The 10,286-nt window shown below is 44.6% G+C and overlaps 1 pseudogene; it reads right to left on the minus strand.

The window, feature by feature from the left end:
- Window positions 1-2,497: 2,497 nt before the first annotated feature.
- LOC113061332 (histidine decarboxylase-like) overlaps window positions 2,498-10,286 on the minus strand; it is a 24,032-nt pseudogene continuing 16,243 nt past the window's right edge.

The following is a 10,286-nucleotide window of genomic DNA, read 5'->3' on the forward strand; positions in this document are numbered from 1 at the left end:
TCCTCCTTCCTCACCTCCTTAATCCTCTCCTCCTCCTTCCTCAACTCCTCACTCCTATCCACCTCACCTCCTCCTTCCTCTCCTCCTCATTCCTCTCCTCCATCCTCACATCCTCAATCCTCTCCCCCTCCTTTCTCACACCTCTCCTCCTACTTCCTCTCCTCCTCACTCTTTTCCTCCTCCTTCATCATTCCTCTCCTCCTCCTTTCTCACACATCTCCTCTTCACCTTTTCCTTCCTGTCCTCCTCACTCTTCTCCTCCTCCTTCCTCACTCCTCTCCTCCTCCTTCCCCACCTCCTCACTTCTCTCCTCCTTTCCTGTTTCTCCATCAACATGATTTATTTTGTTCTCGTCGGGTTGACTGTTTTTTGCTTATTTTTTCTGTACATTAATATACAAGTTGTGGCCTAATGGTTAGAGAGTTTGACTCTTTGTGGGTTCATAAATGGCTGCCCATTGCTCCGGGTGTGTGTTCACAGTGTGTGTGTGCACTTTGGATGGGTTAAATGCAGAGCACAAATTCTGAGTATGGGTCACCATACTTGGCTGTATGTCACTTCACTCACTCAGTATTTTATTCAGAATTTTATTTTAACCCTGTTACACGATACTGGACTGGTTCACGGACACTGTGAGGAGTCACCTGGAGAAACGCTTCATCGTGTTTGAGGTATAGAGCATTACTCTTATGATGCTGATTGCTGAGTGGTGAACGTGTTCTGGGAACATGCACACGAACGCTCAGGTCAGAACATGGCGCTCTTTCACAGGAACATGCCCCAGTACATGTAGACATGGCTTGCATTCGCGCTTCTGGGCATCAGAAGCAGACCTTTGCTGCTGTGTCACGGCCCTCATCACTGATGCAGATGAACAGAACGGCTTTATTCAGGATGGCTAGTCATGCACCACATCAAGTCTGCCCCACCCCCTCCATGGACCCCTTTCTTTTTACATGACCTATTTGTATATTTGTATAGTTGTACTTTATATTTTATCTGTATTTAATGTTCTACTGTTAGTGTTATCTGTATGCACCAAGGGTCTTAGAGTAACGCAATTTAAATTCTCTGTATGTATGTACTGTACATGTGGAAGAACTGACAATAAAACAGATTTGACTTGACATGACTTGATGAACACACAGCCAGATTTATTCCCCTGGAAATGAAACCTTACACTTAATTTAATACATTTAATACATAATATATCACGAACCTACTGTGTATACAGCTGCTCATTCTTGTTATTTTAATCATACACATTAGAATAACACAACTGGATGTCTGGAAAATATCAAAACAAGCAAAACTGAAACATACCGTTATTTTTAATATTGAGTCAAAAAAGATTTTGCATAAATAAATACGTTACACTAATACAAATAAAATATTCTCCAGAGTGTGTATATATATGTATCTTTATATCTCACAAAGAAAAGAAAAAGTTTTAGTCACAATTTTCTTACGCAGTAAAATGTATCTGTATACATAAAAGTATAAGGCCGTCTATATCATTAACGAAGGAATGATCATATTTAGGTAAATGAAATCATTTGAAAGCCCCTGGGCAGTCAACATTTAATCAGGTGCATTATGGGATGCTTTAAACACATGTGAAGAAAGAGGAACATGTCAGACTTGATGTTCAGCCGACGCCTTTAGATCAGAATGTTTGAACAAAAATAAAAAATCATAACTTTATATGTATAAATCATATTTGTCAGCATCAGGGATTACCAAACATCTTGTCATCCTCAAATATTCACTTAATCTTCCCCTGAGATTCAGTTTTTCAGTCATTTAACAAATTCACGGCTCTCTGATGTTAATGCTCACATGACATGCAGGTGGTGAATGTTTTATTTTTATTAGACAATGATCAATTTTTATTATTTTTATGATTGAATTATTAGCTTTGCAGCAACTCACAAACCCCATAAACCCTGAGAAACAAAACATTTCAATCAAAAGGTTTTTAGCACAGCAACAGACAGAAATCAATTGGACTGTTAGTAGATATGATTTTATAAATCAATATTGACAGACACCGAACATATTGTGCTTTTACAGTAAGTGTGATGATAAAGGGACAGAACACATGTGTTTTCAGGCAGGTGTAAATGCAGCAGCTGACATGGTGATCTTCACTGACCTGAGCGTATGAAGAACACACTGAAGTCCTGGAGAAGCTGTGTGTGTGTGTGTGTGTGTGTGTGAGTGTGAGTGTGAGTGTGAGTGTGAGTGTGTGTGTGAGTGTGCGTGTGCGTGTGCGTGTGCGTGTGCGTGTGCGAGTGTGAGTGTGAGTGTGTGTGTGTGTGTGTGTGTGTGTGTGTGTGTGTGTGTGAGTGTGTGTGAGTGTGAGTGTGAGTGTGAGTGTGAGTGTGAGTGTGAGTGTGAGTGTGCGTGTGAGTGTGCGTGTGCGTGTGCGTGTGCGAGTGTGAGTGTGAGTGTGTGTGTGTGTGTGTGTGTGTGTGTGTGTGTGTGTGTGTGTGTGAGTGTGTGTGAGTGTGAGTGTGTGTGTGAGTGTGAGTGTGAGTGTGAGTGTGAGTGTGAGTGTGTGTGTGTGCGTGTGTGAGTGTGTTATTTGTTATGTTATGTATAGGTGATGTTATTTGGTGGGCAGAGGGCTGGTCTCCAGAGGGAAGCAGTTGAAGCAGCTGGCTCTGCTGGTGACCCATCCTCGTCTGAAGGGCTGGTAGAGCTGCTGCATGCCGCACTGGGCCCACACCTGAGACAGACTGGGCACGCTGTGGAACTTCAGCAGCCTCTTCTGTGCTCGGTGCTCCGGCGCCGGCCGCTCGGGGATCTGCTCCAGCGGGGCGTCTCTCTGCACTCTCTGGGGCGGGAGCTCGGCGCTGCAGCTCAGGGAGCGGGTGGCACGTCTCTGTCCCTGCCGCACCAGACGCTCGTCGATCATGGGCTCCAGACGCATGCGGCTCAGCTCGTCCTCGCTCTCCTCGTCTGAGATGATGCTGGGCTGGCGTGTGAGAGCGCAGGAGCGCAGCACTTCTCTGGCCGTCTGATGGATCAGGCTCCAGTCCCTCTGGATGTCCTGAGCGCTCGTGAACTGAGACGTCACGGCGAAGCGGATGATGAGTTTGTTCCCGATGGCGGCTGGAATCAGAAACATCTGGCCTGATTTAGTCAGTTTCCGCAGTAACTCCTGCGTCGCTCCATTTCCAGCCTGAGAACAGAAGAAAGGTGCTGATGTGAAAGCAGGAACATAAATATATATTACATATACACAGTATTTGAATACAGTGAAGTGATTGAAACCATTGGTCATGACTTGTCAACAAGCTTTTGCGTCTTGTAATTTGTGTAATCATGTAGAAACCGCACAGACACACATTATAGATGATGCAGATGTCACGTACATTAACTATTACATAATACTGCAGACAGAACTCTCAGGAAAAAAATATGAATGATGTCACTGGAGCGGGAACTTATACAGATATGTACCGTTTAGGTACTCAGTGGCACACGTTAGGAGTAAATAATATACTGCCACAGTCACAGCTCTTTTCTGACATTGTACATCCACTGGAACAGCACTGTAAAATATGACTTTCTCACTTCAAATATCTAAAGATTCTTAAAATCAAGATGCTTTTACTTCAGATGTACAGTGAGTGAAGATCATAAGTCTGGTTTTCTGAGAAATGCATGAAAATGAATTGAGTTTGTGCTTAAAACAAGAACAAATAAACCAGACATCTCAAGTTACTGTGCGTCTGAAGTAAATGCATCTTGATTTAAGAACGTTTCAATATTTGCACTGGAAAACAAGAACATCACTCTTCAAATACCTCGGCACATCAATATCATTCAGAAACATGATAAACTGTGTGTCATGACATGATGATCATGTGACTGTGATGACTTCCTGTGAGTATGGAGGCATTAGATGACTCTCACTCGTAAACAGAAGACCACCAGACCGAGGTGCCGCTGCGCTGGGATCTGGAAGTTTGTGTCGTTTCTGACCAGAGACTCGAACAGCTTCGCCATCTCCACGCTCTGACATCACAGGAAACGCATCATCACAGACAGGAAACGGCAGCATTAGCTTTGACTGTTCATGAAACCGATCAAGCGTAAACAGACTTGTTGAATCGAGGGCTGCTATTTGCCTTACAATGATTTAAGAAATTCTTTCTGCTGGTGTTTGGTGTGACACACAGGATGAGGTTCAAGTGTGTAAGAGGACATCATGTTCATTAATGAGGATTGTAAAGTTTATGAAGGATTATATGACTACAGGAGAGTCTCACGTGTCGAATGTGATCCTGCAGCTTCTTCAGACCGAAGGAGCGCATCACAAACCACAGCTTCAGAGAGCGAAAGCGGCGGCTCAGAGAGATCTGCCAGTGCTGCGGGAGACCAGCGCTAATCAATACACAGCAGAAACACACAGATAAACACATGCTAACCAGCGTTACGTGACTCTACCATGAAGTCAGTGGCGTCTGAGTTCTCATGTCTCAGGTAAAGCGGGTCGACGGTGAACGTCTGCTGGAGCTTCATCTTATTCTTCACCCTGCGGTTCAAACAGAGGCTTTACAAACATTCACTGAACTCACATGAGATTCATTAACGCTCGGAAAGAAATCAACTCTCTGATTCCACAAGCATGCATTAAAATGATCAAAAGTGAAAAAGTCATTTATAATGTTTGAACAATCATGTGACATGATTGAAGACTGGAGTAATGATGCTGAAAATACAGCTTTGATCACAGGAATAAAATTATACTTTAACCTATTCACACATCAAACGGCTGTTTTAAATTGCAATAATATTTCATAATATTACTGTTTTTATAGCAAAAGGAAAAAAAACAGGACACAAGAGTCTCTCACCAGAACGCCGTACAGTCAAAATGGACCATCATCCACTTGGATGGGTTGAAGACGAATGAATCAGCAAACTCAATTCCGTTGAGAAAATAACGTAGTTCAGGACACAGTAGAGCAGAACCTGCATACGCCGCATCCACGTGCAGCCAGAGACCCTCACGAGCACCTCCACACACACACACACACACACACACACACACACAATTTATTAATAAATTATGGTACATGTGCTTTTTAAAGACTCTTTGATTCATGACACTTACAGACAGGGCCGAGTTCATCCAGACGGTCAAACGAACACACACCGGTGGAGCCCAGCGTCGCACACAGCTGCAGGACACACACACACACACACACACACACACACACGGTCAGAAACAAGGCAGCACAGTAACAACCTCAACGGCTGATTAGCTGAGGCTGATTCACCATCACGGGTACGAATCCTCTCCTGCGGTCCTCCTCGATGGCTTGCTGAAGAGTTTTCTCCACGCAGAGAAAACGCCTCGTCCGTCTCCAGGAACCGGATCTTCACCAGAGTGATCAGACCGGCCTTCTCCACTGAGGAATGAGCCTACAGAACAAAACAAACACTCGTTCATGATGATCCCCGAAACACTTTCAGAAGGAACAGTCAAAGATCAGCATGGTGATCTGGTGGTGATCTGATGGTGATCTGGTGGTGATCTGATGGGGATCTGATGGGTGATCTGGTGGTGATCAGATGGGGATCTGGTGGTGATCTGGTGGTGATCAGATGGGGATCTGGTGGCGATCTGGTGGTGATCAGATGGGGATCTGGTGGTGATCTGATGGGGATCTGATGGGATCTGGTGGCGATCTGGTGGTGATCAGATGGGGATCTGGTGGCGATCTGATGGTGATCTGGTGGTGATCTGACGGTGAACTGATGGTGATCTGGTGGTGATCTGATGGGGATCTGATGGGGATCTGATGGTGATCTGATGGGGATCTTATGGGTGATCTGGTGGTGATCAGATGGGGATCTGGTAGCGATCTGATGGTGATCTGGTGGTGATCTGGTGGTGACCTGGTGGTGATCTGATGGCGTTCTGATGGTAATCTGATGGTGATCTGATGGTGATCTGGTGGTGATCAGATGGGGATCTGGTGGTGATCTGATGGCTTTCTGATGGCGTTCTGGTGGTGATGTGATTGTGATCTGGTGGTGATCTGATGGTGATCTGATGGTGATCTGATGGTGATCTGGTGGTGATCTGGTGGCGTTCTGATGGTGTTCTGGTGTTGATGTGATGGTGATCTGATGTGATCTGGTCACCGGTGAAGCACCTGGTCGGAGGCGTATGCGATGAGTCTGGAGTTCAGCACTGACTCGTCCGTGTCGGCGTGTGTGAACTCACTCTTCATCTGCAGGATTCGGTCTTTCCTCGCAACGAGCAGAGCGACCAGCGTACACTCACTGACCGTACTCTGCACACAACAATGACTTACAGACATTTCTACTGTAAAAGTCAACAGAAAACATGCTGATTGGCACATCAGTTGTAATGTGTGTTGTATACCTGCAGGATTCCTCCTCCGTTGCTCTGTGGATGATGGTGTAAATAATGATCTGGCAACCCAAGCGCTTTACACAACCAGTCCAACACACACATCTCCAGCTCAGTGCACGCTGGACTAGATGCCTGCACAACACACACACGGACACACAAACACACACACACACACATACTATTCAACATGATGCGTAAGGCTGACACAGAGAGTGTTATGTGTGTGTGAGAGTTTTTACCCAGGTGAAGCCGAGGCAGTTGATGGCGTCTGCCAGCATGTCACCCAGCAGAGACGGCCATGAGGTGAGTGCAGGAAAATACGCATGCATGTGAGGACTCTGCCAATGAACAACCTACAGACAGACAGCAGCATTACAGAATACTGGAGTTCAACAGGACAGACAGAAAGATGGAGAGACAGAAAGACAGACGGACCCCAGGCAGGATGATGTTCTCCACGTCCTTCATGATGCTGCTCCAATCCTCCGGCTCATACGGGGCACTGCTGGGCAGCAGAGGACGCATGTAACCCGGCTGAACATCTGGAACGACCCGCCGCTCTCGGATCCGTGTGAGATACTGCTGGATGAAATCCACCATCTCCTTCCCTACACACACACACACACACACACACACACACCAAAACATTATACTACAAACACACTGTGAGAAGATCACTAAGAATCACTGCAAATACAAGACTGAACAACATTAGAGAAAAGTTATAAAACAACAGATGAAGAGCACAGACACTCAGATATTACAGCATAACATCTAATTCAGAAAAATTAACTTACTAGATTTCAGAAGATGACAACAGAATACAAACACTTGATTAAAATGTCCTGAATATCATTAATTCAAGTAAATGTGATGGAAACGTCTCTAATTTATATACACATCAAAGGTTTTTTAACTAAAGCAGCTGTAAGAGGTTGAATAATGTTAGTTGTGTCCTGTAAAACTATTAAGAACCATTCGTATAATTCGGTTCTAACAGACAGGTCACTATTGGAGCGACACACTGGTAAGATTTGAAGGTTCAGATCAGTACCTCTCATCATGTACTCCTGCGACTGCATCACGTCTGTCAGAGGAAGAGAAGATCAGCGAGCTTCAGATCTCCGTCCGCTCTTATAACTGCTGCTGACGGAGACGCCCACTGACGCAAACACACCAACTACACAAAGACACGCTCTGATTCAGAACTGCACATCCCTATCTGAAATATATGTGTTTAAGAGCTCAGAACATCCCCAATACTGTAATGCTTCATCTTCAGACACACAGATGCTGTTGCTGGTTCAGACTGTAAAACCCTTGTATTGTGCATTTATTCAGATTTTAATCAGCAGAGATGCTCAGATCCTCCTCAAAGAAACCAAATCCAGCACTGCTGTCTTTTAAGAATAATATTTTTATGACAGAAATCCTGAAAAGAGCATCACAAACAACAAGCAGCAAAACTCTGTAAACACAAGAGATCCATGTTGATTATCAGTGAGGAAACTGAGTCTGAGTCTGCAGATCAAACACATTATCACATGACATCTGACATCACTGCGCAGTTAAACCCTCTTCACCCTAAGGCCAGTGGAGGGTGTTGGGATGTGGGTCAGAATCGAACCTGTGTCGGCCACACAAGCACCACAGCTGAGAGGCTTCATGAAAGAACTGAAGTAAATGAATGATAAAGATCCGGTCACAGAAAGCACAGACACTGATGTCTTTCTTCACGTTCTGTGTGTGATTAGGTTAGGGTCAGCTTATGTCTGTACGCCTCCTTCTTCAGGAACTGCTGCCTGTATTTCGGCGCCTCAGAATCTTGTGTGTTATATGCTCATCATTGCTTTGATTAATCAAATAAAAATGTGCATTTACATTGATGCATTTGGCAGATGCTTTTATCTAAAGACACTTGCACCGCCTTCACAGTACACATCTGATCATTGCATGCTTTCACTGGCGTTGCGAGCACCATGATCTACTGAGTTCCTGGAATTTTATTGAAAGCATGTTATTGTACATAAACCAGCTCATGAGAGGGATTGTGGGACATGTGTCTGTACCTGAAAGTTCTCCAGCGAGAGCATCAGCAGCAGCAAACACATACACACACACACACACACACACACTGAAAGAGCCGGGCAAACACACACAGACACACGCACACACACACACACACACACACACACACACACACACACACACTCTGAGAGAGCCAAGCAAACACTCACACACACTTCTCTATATGTTCGTGCTTATGTGTTTCTCTCACTCTGCTGCCCATCAGGCGTAGGGATTATTATGGGCTGGCTGATGCCTGTGCCCGTCTGCAGATTGCCCAGGTGAATGCTGTCTGTTACTATGGTAATGACCTGCTGAACTCCAGAGCTCATGTACTGCTGTATATCTCCATCGACAGAGATCAGCTCTGCGTCAGAGACGAGGGTTAGATGACATCCCATCATCAGATCAACATCTCCATCAGAATGCACTTACTCTACACAACAACAACAGAGAGCGTCCAGCGGCAGCATCAGGCTGATTTCACAGGATCAGTGCTTTGATGCTGCTCTGAGACGCTGTTTGTTCAAATAACTGCAGGGTAATTTTCTTCATTGCACAGAAAGCAAACACACAATCATGCGTCACAAGTGTTTCTGACAAAGGAGGTCATTCATAAACGCAGGTCGGGTCACCTGTAGATTTGCTGTTGTTGGCAGTTGACACAAGTCCGGTGAGATTAAATACTCCTCCAGGGCGTGTGGATGGTCAGCGTGTGGATGGTCAGTGTGTGGATGGTCAGTGTGTGGATGGTCAGCGTGTGGATGGTCAGTGTGTGGATGGTCAGCGTGTGGATGGTCAGTGTGTGGATGGTCAGTGTGTGGATGGTCAGTGTGTGGATGGTCAGCGTGTCTGGACTCTTGGGGTTCGTGTTGATCTGCTTCTGTATTGCCACCTGATGCACAATTATCATATTCATAAACACACTTTGACACAGATGTACTTGTTAACAGCTGTTTCTGCTAATTATTATAACCACTTCATCAATATTATTAATAAACATCAATACTTTTATTACAGATGTACATTCAATTACTGCGTATTCTTCTCATCTATGCAGAAATCCACCGCTCAGTTCAGTAAAGCAGGCTAATAATAAATGAATGAGCTGATCTGTCTGACTGATGATACTTTCAGAATTAACTGTTTAAAGTTCATTCATGTCTCATTTACAAAAAAAATAAAAGGTTTTCTATTTTTTTTTATTTCAGTTACTTAAATTATTAATTTAAATGAACTAAAAAGTAGTTTTTTTTATGGGTTTTAGTCTTAATGAACTATAATAACTTATAACTTCATCTTCTGGTGAAGTGAACGAATCTCTGGTGATTACAGGAACAAAATAAAAAGCATAAATCCAAAAAACAGAACAGTTGTTTGACATTTAAAAGTTTATCATGCCTGTTTTTATCAGCAGGTGGCGCTGTCACCAAACCACTCACGTGTCAAAGACTTGGACAGTCGAGCACTGAGAGTAAAACTGCCTGAGAGCATCAGAAGAAGCTCTGAGTGTCTGTGAACCAGCAGGATCTCGGTCAGCTCGTGGCTGCTGTTGTCCAGCGTGATGTCCAGTGTGTTTCTGCAGAACTTGCTCTGCGTGTGACCATCGGCTCCAGCACGTCTCTGTGGCCCGTGCAGTGCACTCATCTTCAGCATGTTCTTGGCGTTCACGTCGGTGCGGTGCTGCAGAAACACACATGAATGGAGTCATTGTTGGATGATGAAAGGCCACACTTAAAGCAGAAAATTACAGCAAATGCAACATCAAAGAACCATCGGCTCATAATGCACTGCCCGCCCACCTTCAGCAGCAGCTCCA

This window comes from Carassius auratus, chromosome 43 (assembly GCF_003368295.1).
Source record: "Carassius auratus strain Wakin chromosome 43, ASM336829v1, whole genome shotgun sequence".
Classification (NCBI taxonomy): domain Eukaryota; kingdom Metazoa; phylum Chordata; class Actinopteri; order Cypriniformes; family Cyprinidae; genus Carassius; species Carassius auratus.